Source organism: Macaca thibetana, chromosome 10 (genome assembly GCF_024542745.1).
Source record: "Macaca thibetana thibetana isolate TM-01 chromosome 10, ASM2454274v1, whole genome shotgun sequence".
Taxonomy (NCBI): domain Eukaryota; kingdom Metazoa; phylum Chordata; class Mammalia; order Primates; family Cercopithecidae; genus Macaca; species Macaca thibetana.
Window position 1 is genome coordinate 23,998,862 of NC_065587.1, and position 20,320 is coordinate 24,019,181.

Genomic DNA, 20,320 nt, shown 5'->3' on the forward strand with positions numbered 1-20,320 from the left:
GACCCAAACACTTCTCATGAGGCCCACCCTCCAACATTGGGGATGAAATTTCAACACGAGTCTTGGAGGGGACAATCATCCAAATGATGGCACCATTTTTTCCTTGGACTAACATCTCAATTCTCATAATGGCCTTATGAGGTAGGCTCTATGGTTATCTAATGTTGACTGTTAGTATCTCCATTTATCAGGTGGATAAACCAAGGCTCATGGAGGCTAACCAATTTGCTCACAAGCGAGTGGCTTAGCCACCATTTATTTATTTGTTTGTTTGTTTGTTTGTTTATTTATTGAGATGGAATGTCACTCTGTCACCCAGGCTGGGGTGCAGTGGCGCGATCTTGGCTCACTGCAACCTCTGCCTCCCAGGTTCAAGCGATTCTCCTGCCTCAGCCTCCCAGGTAGGTGGGATTACCACGTCTGGCTAAATTTTTGTATTTTTAGTAGAGACGGGATTTCACCATGCTGTCCAGGCTGCTCTAGAACTCCTGACCTCAGGTGATCCACCCGCCCATGCGTCCCAAAGTGCTGGGGTTACAGGCGTGAGTCGCTTAGCCACCATTTAAACCCCACTCTATTTGGCTGCAAAACTCAAATCTTTCCAGTGCACCAGGAGGACTCAGGGATCCACTTAACTGAGAGAAACAAAGATACCAACATGTTTAGCTGTTGATTCACATTGTGAGTTTGAAGAGGAGCTGGTGTGGCCAACAATGTGGATTGATGTCAGCAGGGACCAGTCAACTGGATCTGTGGTCTCTGAATGCTCCCTTAGTTCCAACCAACTTCTCAGGAATGCATGAGCATTCTCTGGACAGAGAAGCAAGTGGGTCGGGGTGAATACCCTCAGCTCTGAAGCCTGAGAAAATCTCTTCCCAAGGAATTGGTGCAAGGTACCACATTTACAGAAAACCTCTCTGAGGGCCTTCAGTGGGCTACAAAAGCCCACCCACTTTGAATCCTCACAGGAGGCTCACAGCTGGTAGATATGATAGATCATCCTTCCCACACCCATAATATAGACTGGAAAACCTTCCAGGGTAGGAACAAATCCAAGGCCATTAGAAAGAGGCAGAGCCGGGACTTGAACCCAAGTCTGTCAGATTCCTAATTTAGGCCTCTTTCTTCTAGTCCCACATTAAAGAAGCTAGAGGACTAAACTAGGAGGACCAGTGGTCATTCCACCTGTGGCATCAATAAAAAAGGTACCATTGTCCAAGGGCTGTGCTAAACACTTGGTGTGGTACGTTAATTCAATTTTTAATACACTACAAAATAGAAATGGTTATTAAACCCACTTATTAGATTAAAGAACTAAGGGCCTATGTTACTTTTCTATTGCTGCTGAAACAAATTAGCACATACTAAGTGACTTAAAAATATTAGGAGCTTATTCTATTACAGTTCTGAGGGTCAGAGGTCTGAAATGGGTCTCACTGGGCTGGAGTGAAGGTGTCAGAAAGGCTGTTATCCCTCTGGAGAACAGGGGAAAATCAGTTCCCTCGCCTTTTCCAGCTTCTAGAGGCTGCCCTCATTCCTTACCTCTTGGACCCCTTCTCCATCTTCAAAGCCAGCATTTTCAGGCTGAGTCCTCCTCAAGCTGCCATCTCCATGGTTCTCTCTCTCTTCTGCCTCCCTCTTCCACTTTCGAGGACCCTTGTGGTTCCACTGGGCTTATCCATATAATCCAGGATAATCTCCCCCATTTTAAGGTCAACTGCTGTGCAGACTTAATTTCACCTGCAATCTTAATACTCCTTTGCCACTAAACCTAACATAGTCACAGGTCCACACAGGGCATCTAGAGTGAGCCTCTGATGGTAATGAGTTTTCTGTCCTCCGTGGAGTCAGTGAAGATGGAGCTCAGGAAGACAGGCATCCAAGCCAGTCCTTGGAGACAGGGTGGGTTGGGGGTTAAAACCTGCCTCTGTTGGGCGTCAGAGAAAAAGCAAACTGTAGGATAAGTATGTCCAAACCCTCCCCAACTCATCACATCCCTTGATCTCCCCATGCCATATACTTCTTCTCCCACCACTTGGAAATTTTCCCTGACCCCCAGTACAGCTGGGTCTTTTATGCTCTGTGGCTTTTCATGTGCTGTTCCAGTCTCCATGATTTTCCCATTGTTTCACACTAGGGAGCATTGGTGGTTTGGTGGCAGAATTCTCACCACCCATTATTTCAGACTAATAACTCCATTTTATCTTCCAGGTCTCCTCTGCCATGCAAGTGGGACTTGACTCCTTTTAGCCCCATTCTTCCCTTCCCTCTCACTTCTGAGGTTGCTGGTTATTAACACAGATATTTTAACACACACACAGTTCCACTTGGGTTAAGAAAGGCTGTCATTACACTAGAAATTTCTGGTGTGATTCTAAAAAAAAGGAACATTCTTTAAACGTAATCTTTTAACTAGTGTCCACTTTAGGCTCAGAAAATGTAAGCTACCTATGGCCTGACAAAGGCAAGTACAACCTATTCCTGTCTCAAAATGTTTCTAAAATTAGAGTGAACATTGTGTTAACCGCCACAGTTAAAATCAAAATGATGGATTTCTCTTCTGAAATCAATCCTAAAATGTTTCCTCTCCTGGCAGACAGAAAACTCATTCACCATTCGTACTATTATGATCCTTGTAATCACTTTTCAAAATTGCATTGTGACTACCCTTCACTCCATAAGGATTATGGTGGCCTTGGAGAAAAGAGAAATGCTGACCTCACACAGAGTCACTTCCTGTCTCGGCTCTAAGACCTTTAGATGCTTCCTGTAAGGAGCAAGCCAATCAGAGCAGAGCTGGGCTGAAACCTCCCAACTAAAGGAAGACTTTGTTAGCAGAGGAATGTTGACAGTTCTGATGAATCAACATAGAAAATGTCTAATGTTTTCAGTCATAGGAATGTCAAAGAGACACATCTAACTGGTGGATGCTTCCATTCAGAGCTGAGCTAAATAATTCTGAGCACTGGAATGCTGAAAAAAAAAAAAAAAAAAAAAAAAAAAAAGAGTACCTTTCATTTAACAGCTGAGAAATTTAAAATATTAATCCATTTATAATGTTCTTCCCCCACCTTGATTTTGAGGTCAGGGCACCTCCCCTTGATAATGGATTCATGACTTTAGGCAAATTGCTTCCTTTGTCCAGGCCTCAGCATTCTCCTCCCCAAAAGTGGGAATCACAGGCATTGCTGCACCGGGACATTGAGACTATTCAAGGAGATAATATAAGTGCAAGATTTGGCATAAAGAAAGCAGCCATGAACGTTTCCTTCTTGGCCAAGACATTCACGTCCCACTCCCATTCCCACTGTGCTCAGCCAGCACTTGGCTCTCTAAGGGATAGGAGGAAACATGTCAGAGTGGGCCAGTCACTAGAAGTTAGTGATTGTCCTAAGTTTTGCTTTAATCTGTGCTGCCAACCAGCTGTGTGAGCTTGAGAAAATTGTTTCAAACTCTCTGAACATCATTTTTCTATAAAACGTGCAAAGAAATCCACCTCACCTAAGAGAGCTGTGAGGAGCAAATAATTTAGCACGTCAAAACGTCTTGAGAACCAGCACAGTCTCCACCCTGAAGAGGTCATGAGGGACCAAAAACAGTGTCATGATCTGCCTTCCAGAAGAACTTAAAAGAGGACAACTCAAAACAGAGCACTCTGAACTTTCTGCAAGAACTCATATCTAATGGTGAGGTTTGGGCTGTATACCAAAGGGAGGGAAAGGGAATATTTAAGAATAGGGCCAGGCACGGTGGCTCACGCCTGCAATTCCAGCCCTTTGGGAGGCTGAGAAGGGTGGATCACAAGGTCAAGAGATAGAAACCATCCTGGCCAACATGGTGAAGCCTCGTCTCTACTAAAAAAAAATACAAAAATCAGCTGGGTGTGGTGGCACGCGCCTGAAGTCCCCAGCTGCTTGGAAGGCTGAGGCAGGAGAATCACTTGAAACCGGGAGGCAGAGAGTTGCAGTGAGCCAAGATCGCACCACTGCACTCCAGCCTGGTGACAGAGTGAGACTCTGTCTCAAAAATAAATAAATAAATAAATAGAGTAGGAATTCAGTACCTTCTTATCATGTGAGGCTTTTGCCCACAGCCTCTTCTGTATGGTCACTCTGGACGCAACCCCAAGTCAGCTCCAGCCCGTTCTAAAGTTCTCCTTGGATGTCAGCATCATCCACATTGACACTAAGGTTGGTCTTAGCCAAATGCTATATATAGTCAGCTGGGGGCAGGGAACTTAATGTGAAACACGAAAGCTTAATTTCTATTCTGCCCCCGGATTCTTAAATTAGCCTGGGGCAGTTGTTCTCAACTGGGGGTGATTTTTGCCCTTCAGGGGACATTGAGCAATGTCTGGAGACATTTTTGGTTGTCGTGTGACTGGGACATGGCTCCTGGCATCTTCAGGGTAGAATCCAAGGATGCTATTCAACATCTACAATGCGCACAACAGTTCCACTCCCCACCACCTGCCACCAACAAAAATTATCCAGCCCAATACGTCAATAGTGTCAAGGCAGAGAAACCCTAGTTAGGGGTGAGGCTCAGTCATTGGTATGTTTAGAAAGCTCTTCAGGTGATTCTAATGAGAGCCACTGGGTTAATCAAACGCTCAACAATTAGCCTTGGGGAATTAGAGTCTTTTAGATGAAGCCTCCATAATCAGCCAGCTGTTATTAAATCATCAATAGCTGTAGCCAAATTAAACCCACAGTTAAGAGTGCTTCAAGCATTGACTTGTCCATTCCTGCAAGGGCAATCAACCGTCCAGTTTTTCCAGGACTAAGGGAGTTCCCAGGAGGTAGGACTTTCCTGTTTTAAGACTGGAGGAGGTCTGAGAAAACTGGGACAGGTGAGTCACCCTTGCTTCTGCCTCTCTCTTGTTTCCCTCCTTCACTCTCCATCTGTCCATGGTTTATTGTGTTTGTACGATGTGCCATGTCTATGCACACACTTTACCCATATTAGCTCAGGGAATGCTCAGAGCCCTAAAAGTTGGGTATTAAGATCACCAATTCCCAAGAACCCAGGGCTTCAATTACTTGGCCACAGAGGCTGCTCAGATAGTTAAGTGTCTGAGTTAGAACTCAAACCCAGGGCTGCCAATTCCATGGTTCTCACCACTAGATCACACTGCCTATTTCCTTCAGTAACATGATTCACAGCACTCTCTGATGGGGTGACTCAGGGATGCTAAACCCCTTTGGGCAGGAATGCCACATCCCAGTTCTGCAGAATCTCCCGTTTCCACTGATCCCATTCCACTGCATTTTACTTTGAGTTCCCAGTCAATTACAAAGAAAAGAATGGGGGCTCTGTAGATGACCTTCAGTCAAAACTAATTAACAAAGTCATCTCAGTATACTGCAATGCTGAAATCTCACAGGTAAATGAGAGAGAAATGAAACGAGGCTGGGTGCGGTGGCTCATGCCTGTAATCCCAGTACTTTGGGAGACTGAGGTGGGCAGATCACCTGAGGTCAGGCATTCAAGACCAGCCTGGCCAACATGGCGAAACCCCATCTCTACTAAAAATACAAAAATTAGCCAGGCATGGTGGTGCACCTGTAGTTCCAGCTACTCAGGAGGCTGAGGCAGGAGAATGGCTTGAACCCAGGAGGCAGAGGTCGCAGTGAGCCGAGATCTCGCCACTGCACTCCAGCCTGGGCGACAGAGTGAGACTCCAAATCAAAAAAAGAAAAAAAAAAAAAAAAAAAAGGAAACTTACTGCTCCATTCTAGTCTCTCTGCATATCACATCTGTATTCCATAAAGTACAGATGATCATCTCCATGGTACAGAGAAGGGAATCGAGGCCAGAGAGGTGAATGCCAAGGCCATCTTCCCAGTAGGTGGCAAATCTGGTGTTAGAAGCCATGTCCGTTTACTCCAATGCCCATGCTTTTAGCATTTCATTCCATGCCATGTGGGGAAGCCTGACTTCTTGTTGATTTAACAGCCCAATGTGGGTAAAGCGCCCCTAACAAATCCCAGAAGATTGTCTCGAGGAGGCATTCATGCAGTGCAAACAGCATTACACGTGTCCTGGGCTTTGTAGCACCGTTTCAGATATTGACGAGGCCCATTAAAGAATTCTGAGAGAACAGGCTGCCTTAAGTGGAGCGGGTACTGAGTTCAGAATGCCTGGTGCAGTAATACACGGCATGGCGCCCTGCCATTCCAGGCAGAGGCCACGTGGAAGTCCGCCTGCACGCCCGTGCACGCACACCCCCAACCTCAGCAGACCTCCACCACCCACCCCTCTCCACGCGTGCCCACTGAGGTGTGAACCCCACAGTGCCCTGTGCATTTCTACGAAATGATATTTTATTAAATAAACAAACTGGAGCCGTTCCCATAGATTTATGAACAGTTCCTCAAATCTCACTTGTTCGACCCACTGCGGATTTACGGCCCTGCATTAACCTCGTGAGCGCTCATAACGTTTACTAAGATAATGTTGGCAGGAGGGAGAAGGGATTTTTATAGCCGAGTAATAATTAGGAAATGCAGGGAGGACGGGGGAACCTGTTTATTGGTTACGCCGGGTGCATGGACAACGATGGGATTGTAGATTCTGCGCAGGTTTCTCTGGCGGAAATCAATTCCTTCCCTCTCGAGCCGGTTTTACCTCCACGGCTTGTCTGAAACCTGGTTTCTACTTTTAGAGAATGTGTTATCAGCGTGGTCAGGCCTCAGTCTTCAAAAGAGAAGGAGGGCAGTTGCCCAGGTGACCCCCGGTGCAAACTCGCCCAGGTGCACTATTCAGATAGCGGGACCTGAAGTGCACCGTTAGAACCTGGAGGGAGGTGACATCCCCTGGAAACAGGTCAGTTCCCGGGGGTGAAGCATTGCTTCCTCCTCAGAGTGGGAGCAATTGGTTCTTCAGCCTCTTTCCTGACAACAGGTTTGCTTGGGGAAAAGAGAGAAAGCATTGTGGCATTGACGTTTAAGAGGAGTTGAAGAAGAGGAAGCTTGCAAAATGGTCATAAAATATGAGGGGGACCAGGCACGGTGGCTCACACCTGTAATCCCAGCACTTTGGGAGCCCAAGTGGGCAGATCACTTGAACTCAGGAGTTCAAGACTGGCCTGGGCAACACAGCAAGATCTCGTCTCTACAATTTTTTTTTTTAATTAGTCAGGCATGGTGGCACGCGCCAGTGGTCCCAGCTACTGGGGAGGCTGAGGTGGGAGAATCACTTGAGCCTGGGAAGTCAAGGCCATGACTGCACCACTGCACTCCAGCCTGGGCAACAGAGTGAGACCCCGTTGTGAAAAAGAAAAAAGAAACTATGAGGGGCATAAATAATAAAGACATATTAGTAACAAGAATGACAAAAATCTGGCTGCATATAGGAGCCATGGTGGGTGGGTGTCAGGGGGAGAATTTAAAAGTACCAGTTCCTGGACCGAACCAATTAAAGCAGACCCTGGGTGGGGGGGTGGGGAAGGGCATTGTGTTTTCACAAACTCCCCAAGAATACTGATGCACAGAGAGGCTGAGACCAGCGAGTGGCCGCTATAAACTGCTTTCCGATCTGTATGGCCCGGCTGCTCGCAGGGTGGGCTGCAAGTCAGCAATCATGGGCCTCACCTGGGAGCTGGCTGGAATGCAGAGTCTCAGGCCCTGCCCCAGCCTTACTGAATCACCACCAGCATCCCAGCAAGCTCCTCTGGGATTCACCTGAGTGTTCGAACTTGAGAAGCGCGGTAATGCGGCATTTGACTCTCAGAAATGCTACCTCTCCCCACAGTAGGTAGAGGAGCCACTCCCTCTGCTTTCCCATTTTACAGGGGGAACAAAAAATCAAGGTTCAGGGAAGTTTAGTCACTTGCCCGAGATCACACAGAGCCAGGACCGCCCAGACACCACATCTTCCTCTGCATCTCACACTCACACAGCCACTGCTGGGGGAAATCTGGGCACCGTGGCAGGTGCAAGGGAGGTGCTTGTGGGCTGGAGCTAAAAATGAAAGATGGAAGAGGGGCGCCCTAGGGAAGGGGATCAGTGAGTAGTTGTCAATTAGTCACCCGGCCTTCCGCAGCTGGCAGAGTGGGGCCCTGTCTAGGCTGCCACCCCCGCCTCCCGCCGCCTCTGCCCTCTCTGCTTTCCCCTTCCAGAGCCTCCTTGAGATCTGAAACTCAAACAAGGGGGCATGAATAATGTAGCGCGATTGCTCCTCTCGTCTCTCCTCAATCCTCAGAGGGTGAGCGAGGCTCCTTGTCTGCCTCATTAGTGGCCGTTCAACCATTTGATTTCAGTAACAGTGTGCCTTCCTCGGAATTTTCATACTTATTTGCGTCACCGGAGTCAACACTGAATTTTTGAATCCACATGAAATTTTAATGGGGTGATCTGCATACAGCATGGTCCCGGCTGGGGCTCCAACGACGGGCTAGGAGAGGGACAGCCTGATCTGATGATGGGCTGATCACAGACACGCGGGTGGGAGCCTAGTTCACTCCCAGTCTGGAGCCCAGATTGGGGCACGGGGTGATAGGGAGGGTCCCCAAGGGCTGAGAGGGTCCTGCCAGCTAAACTCCCTGCAGCCAAGATTAGCAGCTACCAGTTTCAGGTGAATGGTTAAGGACTCCACTCTGGAGCCTGTAAGCCCTGAGGTCAAAATCCAGCTTTACCACTTCCTGGCTGTGTGACCTAGGGTAAATTGCTTTACCACTCTGAGCCTGTTTGCTTATCTGTGAAATGAGGATTATAACAGAGTTGTTGCTGCAGGGCTTAAAGAGGTAATCCAAGTAAATCCCTTAGCCCAGTGTTTGGCACGTGATAAGCAGTTAATGCTTAGTAGATACGATGATGATACCTAATGTTTAATAGATATGACAATGTGATGATGATGACAATGATGATGATGTTTTCCTCCGTCTTTCACCCCACACACATGACTAGAACTGTGTAGTTTGCAAAACATATTCACGTCTGACTTTTTGTTTTTTTCATCTGTCCTTTGGATTTGGTAGACTGATCTCAGCTGATTCCAGCTTTACCTCTTACACACTACAGGAGTTAGAAGAAGTTAACTTCATCTCCTTGATCCTCAGTTTTCTCGCCTATGTAATGGGGAGACTACACCCTACCCTGTAGGACTCTTCATCAGGATTCAATAGGAAAACGTCTGTAAAATGCTTTGCCTTGTGCCTCACACGGGGCAGGCGCCGTACACGGGATGATGTTCTTAATTCTAAGCACACGTTTTGTTCACATTTTGCATCTCTGAATTCAGGGTCCATCTGCCATTGTGAGAGCATCTTAAATCCTCGAACTATAATAATATTATTTCCATACAGGGTATTTATTTATCCAGTGCTTGTTCGTGTTCCAGGCATGTGCTAAAAGCTGCATGAGAGCTGTAATAGTTCACGCAATTCTTGCAACAACACAGAAAGTAGGTGTTTTTTTCTAAATGCGCTTTGAGGATGGGGAAATGGTGCCTCCAAGAGATGGTGGTTCCTCCCCTGGGTTCCACAGCTGGTTTGCATTACAAAATTCCTGTTCTTAGGAGCTGTACTCTGGCGGGTCTGTCCCATCCCCCCATCCCGTGTGAACAGCTAAGGAGAGGAAGGACCAGGAAGAGTGGCATGGCCAGTAAGTGGCAGAGCTGGAACTGGACCCCAAGTCCATAGGATGACAAATGCTGGGCTCTTTCTGCTAGGACCCACCATGGCTGGCAGGTGGATGGGCAGCATGGTCTTTCTATTACGTGGCTCTGGTGCAGTCCAGGACAACCTTGCCTGAGCCTGGAAACTGGCTCTCATTCCCAGGTGTCTTGCAAGTATCTCTGAGCCTCACTTTCTTCTCCTGTAACATGAAGGAGGTGAAAATACCAACCTCTCCGAAGTATTGTGAGGATTAAACAGAGCAATGCATAGAAATAGTTTCTGCCAGCCATGGAGGCACCCCAAATGTGAGTGATTGATCAGGACAGAGAAAGGCAGGGGCGCTGGGAGGAGCTGCAGCACAGGATCTTGAAGCTGAAAAGAGCCACCAAGGGGTCTCCATCCCTTCCCAGTACTGGCCTTCCTCCTGTGGGATGCTCAGTGAGGACAGTCTTCCCTCCCCACCTGACACAGAGATGGGAGTGAAATGAAACACAGCCCCTACCCCACCCGCTGCTGCCCAGGATTTCTCACCCGGGGTAATGAAATGGAAGGAATTTCTGCTGAGAATGGTGATTACTAACCTGCCAAGATGAGTGAGAAAAATCAATTCAGAGAATGTAGGAGAGAAGGGACTCTACTGAATGGGGGAGGTATGGGAGAGATGAGAGGGTGGGAGGGACAGAAAGAGAGAGACCTGGGAGAAAAGAGAGAAAGAGGGAAAAAAAGAGAGAGAGAGAGAGAGAGGGAGAAGGTGAGCTGCACATCTATTCATCGAGGACGAACTTCAGGGAGATTCAGCCTCAATCCCTCTCTCACAGTTTCTGTCTTCAGTGATCAGACAAGGACAGCAGGAAAGTGGGTTGCAGAGGCAAACACACGCCATTCAGCAGAGATTTAGTGTGTTTGGGGTTGCCAACAATTCTATATTTCTAACCAGCTCCTGGGGATGCTAAGCCTCTGGTCTGGGAACTTGACTGGGAGTATCAAGGCTGAAGACGGAAATCATCAACTTGCCCATTGGTAAATTGATATCACAAATGTTTCACAAGTGTGTGCTATGTGTTTTAAACTGGTGAGCCAAGCACTTACTAAACACACAGTAGGCTTTGTTGAATGTTACTGGAGAGAAGTCTTTAGTTATTCATTGTTTAATTGAGGTGAAATTCACATTACATAAAATTAACGACTTTAAAGTACCCAATTCAATAGCATTAGTTCATTCACAGTGTTGTGCAACCATAGCTCTGTCTAGTTCCAAAACATTGTCATTACCTCCAAAGAACACCTCATACCATCAGTAGCCATTCCCTTTTCTTTTTTTTTTTTTTTTTTTTTTTTTTTTTTTTAGGCAGAGGCTCGTTCTGTTGCCAGACTGGAGTGCAGTGGTGCGATCTCGGCTCACTGCAAGCTCCACCTCCTGGGTTCATGCCATTCTCCTGCCTCAGCCTCCCGAGTAGCTGGGACTACAGGCGCACACAACCACGCCCAGCTGACTTTTGTATTTTTCAGTAGAGATGGGGTTTCACCATGTTAGCCAGGATAGTCCCCATCTCCTGACCTTGCGATCTGCCCACCTTGGCCTCCCAAAGTGCTGGGATTACAGGCGTGAGCCACTGCACCTTGCCACAGTTCCCTTTTCACTCTTTCTCCCAGCTCCAGCAACCACTAATCTACTTTCCCTCTCTATGGATTTACCTATTCTGGATATTTCATACAAATAGAATCGTACGTAGTATGTGACCTTTTGTGTTGAGTTTCTTTCACTTAGAGTCAGACATGTACCTGCACACGGATGTTCATAGCAGCATTGTTCACAATAGCCAAAAGGTGAAAACAACTCAAATGTCCATTAGCAGATGAATGGACAAGCAAAATGTGGTATACAATGGAATATTATTCAGCCATAAAGAATGAAGGAGTACTGATCCACGCTGTGGCATGGAATAGCTCTGAAAAAGTTACACTAAGTAAATACTTTTTAAAATGCTGTTTCTTGCCGTCGTGGCTGTCGCCATGATCCTGACTACCTCGACTCAAGTGTGGTCACCTTTCATTCCAAACAAATGTCAGCTGAGCAGCCACCATGGGCAGGATGCTGGACACTCCAGGAATAGAGGTCAGTTAGACCACGACTGCCACCTTGGGTCCTTACTGACTTGCTCCATGGCCTTAGGCAAGTCCCTTCCCCTCTCTAAACCTCAGACTTCTAATCTGTGGAATGGGATTCCAGATTTCTTACCAGGTTGGCACAAGCGTTAGGTCAAGGTGAGGTCTCTGAGTAAGCCACTGAACTGGACAAGTGTCAGTCACTGCTATGGTCTGAATGTGTTCTCCCAAAAGTCACGTATTGAAATTCTTACCCCCAGTATGATGCTGTTAGGAGGTGGGACCTGTGGGAGTGATTAGGTCATGAGGGTGGAGCCCTCATGAGTAGAATTAGTGCCCTCATTAAAGAAACCTCACTGGACTTCCCAGCACCCTTTCCACCATGCGAGGATACAGCAAGAAGTTGGTAGTCTGCAACCTGGAAGAAAACCTCCATTGGAATCAACTCTGCTGGCCCTGATGTAGGACTTTCAGCCTCCAGAACTGTGAGAAATAAATTCCTGCTGTTTATGAGCCATCCAGCAACAGACTGAGACAGTTGCTGTCACTGTGAGTTGTACAAGGTAAGAGGGACCTCAGGACCTACCATCGTCCTCAGAGTTTGGGAGTCAGAACCTGAATGTGTGGAAAGAGAATTAGCAGTCCAAGGAGAGCACTGGCCAGAGTAGGGATCCCAGAGAGTGACTGCTGTTATGTAAAATCCATGCCCATGGCCCACTGGGCACATCTAATCCAGCGCTGACTCCCTCGCAGACTTTGGCTGGACCTTAGAACTCATCCAGCCCAACTTCCTCATGCCACAGGTGAAGAATCAGAGACCGTAGGGAGAGAAGTGACTTGCCCACAGTCTATCAGATAAATTTCCTTTCATTTGTTACTGACTGCCAGGGAAGATGGTGGATTGAACACACTCCTTTAATACATTTCCTTCCCTAAAATACAATACTATTATAATAAAGGATTTGTTTTAAAGGCATAAACTCATAAGGACAAGGAGAATGGAGGAAAAGATAACAGTTATGAGGTTTGGAAATGGGAAGGTGAGTAGGCGATGGTGGTAATTGACTTAGCAGATCCAACATGGCTAAGAAGTGGGATGGTGAGGGACCAACCCAATCTGCACCCATTCGTTATGTCATTCAATTATCTTTCATTTGTCAGTTTCTCTGTTCAGGCCCAGGATGAAGATGAATGGGACTCTCCAGACCATGCTGCCCGGTGGTGCGTGATCTTCTGGTGGCAACAGGGAAGCAAACGAGGCAACATCTGGAGGCCTGTAATGCAGACATGCAGTTGGCCCTCCATATTCTTGGATTCTGCATTCGTGGATTCAACCAACCACGCACTGAAAATAATCAGAGGAAAAAAAGAATGGTTGCAGGCCAGGCGCAGTAGATCATGCCTGTAATCCCAGCACTTTGGGAGATTGGAGGGGGAGGATCACTTGAGGCCAGGAGTTGGAGACCAGCCTGGCCTAACATAGAGAGACACCACCTCCGTTAAAAAATAAAATTTAAAAAAATACTTGAGAGCTTATTGGAAGAGGTCAAAAAGCAATTCACCTGAATCTTGTAAGGCAACGCAATCTGTAGGCCCTTAGTTTTCTGTTTCTCTATTATATTTAAGGATTCTCACTCACTCACTCAATGTAACATAAGAAGATGTAACATAATAAGTATTTTCAGCCAGGCACAGTGGCTCACACCTATAATCCCAGCACTTCGGGAGGCCGAGGCAGGAGAATTGCTTGAGCTCAGGAATTTGAGATCAGCCTAGGCAACAAAGCAAGATCCGGCCTCTCCAAAAAAAATTTTAAAATAAGCTGGGTGTGGTGGTGCATGCCTACAGTTCTAGCACCTCAGGAGGCTGAGTGGGAGAACTCCTGGAGCCCAGGAGGTGGAGGATGTAGTGAGCTATAATGGAGCCACTGAACCTCAGCCTGAGTGACACAGACAGACGCTGTCTCAAAAAAAAAAAAAAAAAAAAAAGAATGGTTGTACTGAACATGTACAGACTTATTTTCTTGTCATTACTCCCTAAACAATAGAATATAACAAGTATTTACATAGTATTTATGTTATATTAGGTATTAGAAGTATTCTAGAAATGATTTAAAGCATACAGGTGGATTGTGTAGGTTATCTGCAAATACTATGTCATTTTATATCAGTGACTTGAGGATTCGTGGAGTTTGGTATCCACAGGGGGTCCTGGAACGAATCCCTCATGGGTAACCAGGGATGACTGTACATAAGGTACCAAGAGGAAACGCCAAACTCTCTTTGGAGGGATAAAAGGTAAAGGGTGCAAGGACAGAGGAGTTTGAGTTTGAGTTGGTTATGGAAGAAGGGCCAAGAAAGAGGAGGGAGGACTCCCAAGAACAGGAAGAGCTCATGGGAAGACAAGGAGCAAAGATCTAAAACTTTCAGAGCATTCCAGGTCCCTTAGAGACACCCTCAGGTACAGATCTTGAAGGACCCTGTAAGTCAGAACGCAGGGGATACTAGGGAACCATTGAAAGGTTTTAAGCAGTGAAGTGACAAGATCCAGAAAGATTACTCTGACTGGGGTGGACCAGAGGAGTCTTTAGAGCTCCCACTTATGTCTCTTAACCTTTCTCCATCCCTCCTTCCACAAGCTTTAACTGAGCGCCTACCATGTGCATAGCCCATTCTAGGTGCCTGAGACTACCGTGTGCATAGTCCCATACTAGGAGCCAGGTATCTGCACACAAGTGCATGGCATGATCAGCCGTGAGCAGTAGTAATTGGGCCCCGTCTGCATCTGCTGTCTCCTGTTGCTTGGAAAACACTTCCCACTGAGCTTCAAATGTGCACCTGCTGGCCCTCACACTCGCATAAAAGTCTCTGAAAAAAAAAATTGATTATATTCATTCTCTTAACCTCACCCCAACCCGAACATAAATCGTCTCTGTTTATAACACTTCTGGCATTTTGTGCATTTTGCCGAGTGACATAAAATGACAATAAATTTAGGCCCCACCAGCAAAAAGTACCTAAAATGCCACATGTCACTAATATTGACAGGTTCTAAAAGTAAAACTTGGAAATGGTTCAGGCGACATAAATTAAAATAAAAATATATACTTTGTCCTTGAGAGAGAATCGGCTAAAATTAAACCTCGGTGTGGGTGGGATGTCCAGGAATATGAAGGAAGGAAACATCAGGGATGCATGGTTCAGAACAGAGTCCCAGAATGGGAGGCCAAGAAGGACCCAGAGAAAATTCAAGCTAGGACCTTGATGGAAAAAAGAAGGACTGCTCTTAAACCTGCACTGTCCCATACTGTAGTCGCTACCTTTATGTGAGCATTTAAATATAAATCTAAATACAATAAAAATTCAGCTTCTCAGTTGCACTAACCACATTTCAAGTGCTGGGTAGCTACCCGAGGCTACCGAGCACTTGAGTAGGACGGCAGATTAGAGATCACAGAAAGTTCTATTGGACAGCTCTGTCTAGGAGCAGAGCATCCCTGCCACCCTGCAGGGTGACTGACACCTGAGTCTCCTCTCCTTCCTCCCAGCCTTCTCTCCTCCACTTCCTCCTCTCTTCCTCGGTCTCCTCTCTTCTCTCTCTCTTTCCCTCACTCCTCTTTTCTCTCTTCTCTCTCCCTTCTCTTCTTTCTCCCTTCTCTTCTTTCTCCCTTCTCTTCTTTCTCCCTTCTCTTCTTTCTCTCCCCTCCCCTCTCTCACTTTCTCTCTCTCCTCTCTTTCTCCTCTTTCTTTCTCCCCTCTCTTCTCTCTCTCTACCCTTCTCCTCTTGTCTCTATTTTTTAAGTTTTACTCTAAGTTCAGGGCTACATGTGCAGTTTTATTACGTAGGTATACCTGTGTCATGGGGGTTTGTTGTACTGATTATTTTATCACCCAGGTATGAAGCCCAGGACCCATTAGTTATTTTTCCTGATCCTCTCCCTCCTCCCATCCTCCACCCTACGATAAGCCCCAGTGTGTGTTGTTCCCGTCTATGTGTCCATGTATTCTCGTCATTTAGCTCCCACTTATAAATGAGAATGTGCAGTATTTAGTTTTCCATTCCCATGTTAAGTTTGCTAAGGATAATGGCTTCCAGCTCCATCCATGTTCCTGCAAAGGACATGATCTTTTCTCTTTCTCTCTCTCTCTTCTTCTCTCTTTTTCCTTTCTCTTCTCTCTTTCCCTTTTCTCTCTCCTCTCTCTTTCTTTCTTTCTCTCTTTCTTCCCTCTACTCTTTTCTGTCCCCTTCTGGCCCCATCTTTCTCCTCTCTTCTCTGTCTCTTTCCCTTTTTCTCTCTCTCTTTCTCAATGACTGTTTGCCTCCCCCAAATTGTCTTTCTCTTTGCCTCTTTCTCTCTTCTATTTCCCTTCCATTTTATATGCATTGCTAAAACGTAAATACATGGAATTCAGAAGGCAGCGCAGGATTTGGAAACCAGGGTTCCAAAGCCCTGCTTGACCATTCTGCAGCTGTGAGGTTTCAGCAAGTGACTCCAGCAGGCTTGTCATCCTCTACACTGGTAATGATGGGGACAATAATCCCTACTGTGCTTGGCCGTTGAATTACATCACCTGTTCAGTGGCACACAGTAGGTGCTCAGTGGATGCAACTTTCTTCTTTCTTCTCCTTGATCACAAAGCTTCAGGGGCTCACAAAAATCTATCAGAATTTTCTCAGCCTCTTAAGCTCAGAACAGGAGCCTCACCATATTTTCCATCTTTCATCTCTGACTTTAATCCACTCAATCCTCTTCCACGTTCCAAACATTCCACACACTTTCCGACCACCAGGCCTTTGCACATGCTATGTGCCCAGCCTAGGATGCCCCTTTCCCCTTTGGCCTGCCTTAGCCTGCTTCCCTCAGTGGAGAATTCGGCTCAGAGGTCACCACAGCCCCTTTGTCCTCTGCAGCTACTAACACAGGACAGGTTAAGAACCCAATAAAGATAGAAGATGTAGACAGAACCCCAGAGAAATTAGAGAGCTGGTCAGGCTCATATCAGGCAGACTGAAACCTGATCTCAATCTCTGGCTAAGACGACATATTTCATACATTCAATCAATAGTTTTGGGCATCTACTGTTTGCATACTCCTGCCACAGCTGGATGCAGAGATGCATCAGGCACGTTCCTTTCTGGAAGAATCACAGCCCAGTGGGGAAAGAGACCCTCCCCAGTGCAGTTACTATACAGCGTGGCAAGTTCTGGAATACAGGTGGGTGAAGGTGTCCTGGTCGCACAAAAGGGGGCTAGCAGTCCACTTGAGGAAGTTATGGGGACTTCAGAAAATGCCCCAAGGGCAGAGCATTTGGTGAGGCGGGGGGTGAGGTTGCCACAAAGCAGCTGGCTTTTGTGGTAGGGACATTCCAGGACAGGTGACAAGACAGGAGCGGAGGAGGCGTGTGAGAGCCAAAGGAGTCCAGGGACACGAGCTTTTCAGTGGGACTGAGCTTAGCTAGGAAGAGGGGACTAGAAGGAAGCCAGGTCAGGAGGGTGAATGGGGCTAGACCACCGCGAGGAGTCACACAGGTTGGCTAAGGAGCTGGGACTTGACCCTGAGTGCAACCAGGAGTCCCGGAAAGGGTTAAAGCAAGAGAGACCCGTGACCATAGAGGCGGTTTAGAAATCCGACTGCTCTGGGCCGGCCCTATGGTGGGGGGCAGTGTGGTGTCCGGCCCAGAATGGAGGTGGGGGCCGAGATAAGGCAGGGGTGGCCCTGGTGCAGAGAGAGATGGGGAGGAGTGGAGAGAGTGGCCAAGAAGGAGCGAGTCCCATCTCGGGCCTCGCCCTTCCCCCTTTGGCGGCGGCTGCCTCGGGCGTCTAACTACCTCCCCCTCCCCAACCCTTTCCCTCCCCACCCCCTCCCTGCCTTCTGGCTGCACAATTTGTGAAGAACATTATGTAAATGGGCTTTATGCAAATCTAGCCTCTCCCCCTGCTCGCTCGCTGGACTCCTGAACCCTAATTAACTTGCCAAAGCCTAATGTTGCCGTCCCCTCTATACCGGCCCAGCCCCCCAGCCCGCTCCCCGAACCAAGAAATCCGTCTTCAGAAGCAAGCGCGGTCTAATCGCTCCCTCATTTGAATGTGCGGGCTGTCACCCACACCGTTAGCCCGCAGGAGAAGGCGGCCTTTCAACCCCTGACACTTGTGCTTCCTATGCGCCTCCAAAATAAATGCCTCCCTTTCTTCGCACCAACCCCTCCCGCCTTATTTTTGCTCGCTTCTAGACCCAGAAACAGCCTGGGGAAAGTTGATGCAATCTCTCATTATCTTCAAGTCTTTCGTCCACCACTCAGCATCGCCCTCCTCTCCCCGACCTCAAGGTCAGGGATCTAATACCCTCTCCCCTCCCTCTCTCTCAACTGCTCAGGAAAGGAGCAAGGCCTGGGCGCGGTGGCTCAAGCCTGCAATCCCAGCACTTTGGGAGGCCCAGGCGGGCAGATCACCTGAGGTCAGGAGTTCAGACCAGCCTGGCCAAAAAGGTGCAACCCTATCTTTATTAAAACAAACAAACAAACAGGAGGCTAAGGCAGGAGAATTGCTGGAACCGGGGAGAAGGAGGTTGCAGTGAGCCGAGATCGCGCCCACTGAACTCCAGCCTGGGTGGAAAAGGAAAGAGAGAAGGAAAGGAGAGAGAGAGAGAGAGAGAAAGAAAGAAACGAGGGAGGGAGGGAGGGAGGAGGCAGGGAGCGGGGGTGGGGGGGGAGAGAGAGAGAGAAAGAAAGAAAGGAGGGAGGGAGAGAGGAGGGAGGGAGAGAAAGGAGGGAGGAAGAGAAAGGAAGGAGAGAGAGAGAAAGACAGGAAGGAAGGAAGGAAGGAAGGAAGGAAGGAAGGAAGGAAGGAAGGAAGGAAGGAAGGAAGGAAGGAAGGAGAGAGAGAGGAAGGAAGGGAGGGAGGGAGGCAGGGAGGAGGGAGGGAGAGAAAGGAGGGAGGAAGAGAGAGAAAGGAAGGAAGGAGGGAGAGAGAGAAAGACAGGAAGGAAGGAGAGAGAGAGGAAGGAAGGGAGGGAAGGAGAAAGGAGGGAGGGAGGGAGGGATCGGTGTTTCCTGAAATCAGAGCAGCAAGGATGTATTCAGCTCCTGCTCCCTGCAAGGCACTGTTTGTGTGCCTACCCCCTAAATGAAGGTATGTTGTTGACCTAGAAAAGACTCCAGGAACATCTCTTCCAGCCTCCTTGGGTCTTTTTAAAGACAGGGTCTTGCTCTGTCACCCAGGCTAGGGTGCAGTGGTATAATCACAGTTCACTGCAGCCTTGAATTCCCAGGCTCAAACAATCCTCCAGCCCCAGCCTCCTGACTACTACAGGTGCACACACGCCACCATACCCAGCTATTTTTTTTCAATTATTTTTTTAGAGAGCTTTGTTTCCAAGGCTGGTATCAAATTCCTGGCTTCAGGTAACCCTCCTGCGTTGGCCTCCTGAGTAGCTGTGACTACAGGCATGCACCACCATCCCTGGCTAATTTTTAAAACAAAATTTTATAGAGACAGAGGTCTCACTATGTTGCTGAGGCTGGTCTCAAACTCCTGGCCTCAAGCGATCCTCCTTGTCTGGGCCTCTCAAAGTGTTGCGGTTATAGGCATGACCCACCACGCCAGGCCTTTCTTTTTTTTTGTCATTGTTGAGACAGGCTCTTACTCTATTGCCCAGGCTGGAACGCAGTGGTGCAATCTCGCCAGCCCTTGACTTTTTTTTTTTTTTGAGACAGAGTCTCGCGCTGTAGCCCAGTGGCACAATATCAGTTCACTGCAACCTCTGCCTCCCTGATCCAAGTGATTCTCCTGACTTCGCCTCCTGAAGAGCTGGTACTACAGGCACGCACCACCACACCCAGCTAATTTTTGTGTTTTTGGTAGAGACAGGGTTTCAGCGTGTTGGCCAAGCTGGTCTTGAACTCCCGATCTCAGGTGATCAGCCCACCACGGCCTCCCAAAGTCCTGGGATTACAGGCGTGAGCCGCCGCGCCGGCCCAGCCTTGATTTTAAAGATAGTTGAACCCATGTTCCACCACCAATGATGCATCCAAGGTCATGCAGCAGGGATGGGCTGGAAGGCAGCCTCCTAGTCCCCCACACGGCCTGGGCCTTTCTGCTTAACATCCCTCATTCGAAACAGCACAGCCTAAAGTAGCTGAGCTGTTCTGGCAGCCTTGTGCATACTCCCTTCGGGTGCAGAACAAAGTAAAGTAACGACTTTCCCTGGAAACAGGAAGAATTGTGTTGTCAGACGATTCCTGCTGCTGCAGCAAATTCCCTGGATGCGGCTCCCAAAGCAGAGATGGGAGAGGGGGTGGCTGCCTCTGGAATCTGGGGGCAGAGCAGGCAAGGTGTCTAGGACTCGGCATTGTAAATGGGTTTTTGAAAGACACAAATGTCGGACATTTGCTGGTGTGATAACAAGCAGGGTCGTCATTCCTTTATCCGTTCACTTATCCAGCCATCATTTATTCAGGAAATATTTATTGTCCGTAGCGCCTGGGCCAGAGTGAATCCCAAAATATATTTCTGCCCACAGAACCTGGTAACCCACTTGTCACTGGTTACAAGAAACCAAGATCACCATATGCAAACAGCCGTCTGACACCACGTCTT

General features: G+C 47.7%; 1 long non-coding RNA gene across 1 annotated transcript; it reads right to left on the reverse strand.

The window, feature by feature from the left end:
- Positions 1-577: 577 nt before the first annotated feature.
- On the reverse strand, positions 578-17,899 carry LOC126929577 (uncharacterized). Its single transcript, XR_007717234.1, has 3 exons — positions 17,760-17,899; positions 14,382-14,592; positions 578-810 (listed from the first exon to the last, which is right to left on the reverse strand). It is a non-coding gene; the product is annotated as an uncharacterized LOC126929577 (long non-coding RNA).
- Positions 17,900-20,320: the final 2,421 nt, after the last annotated feature.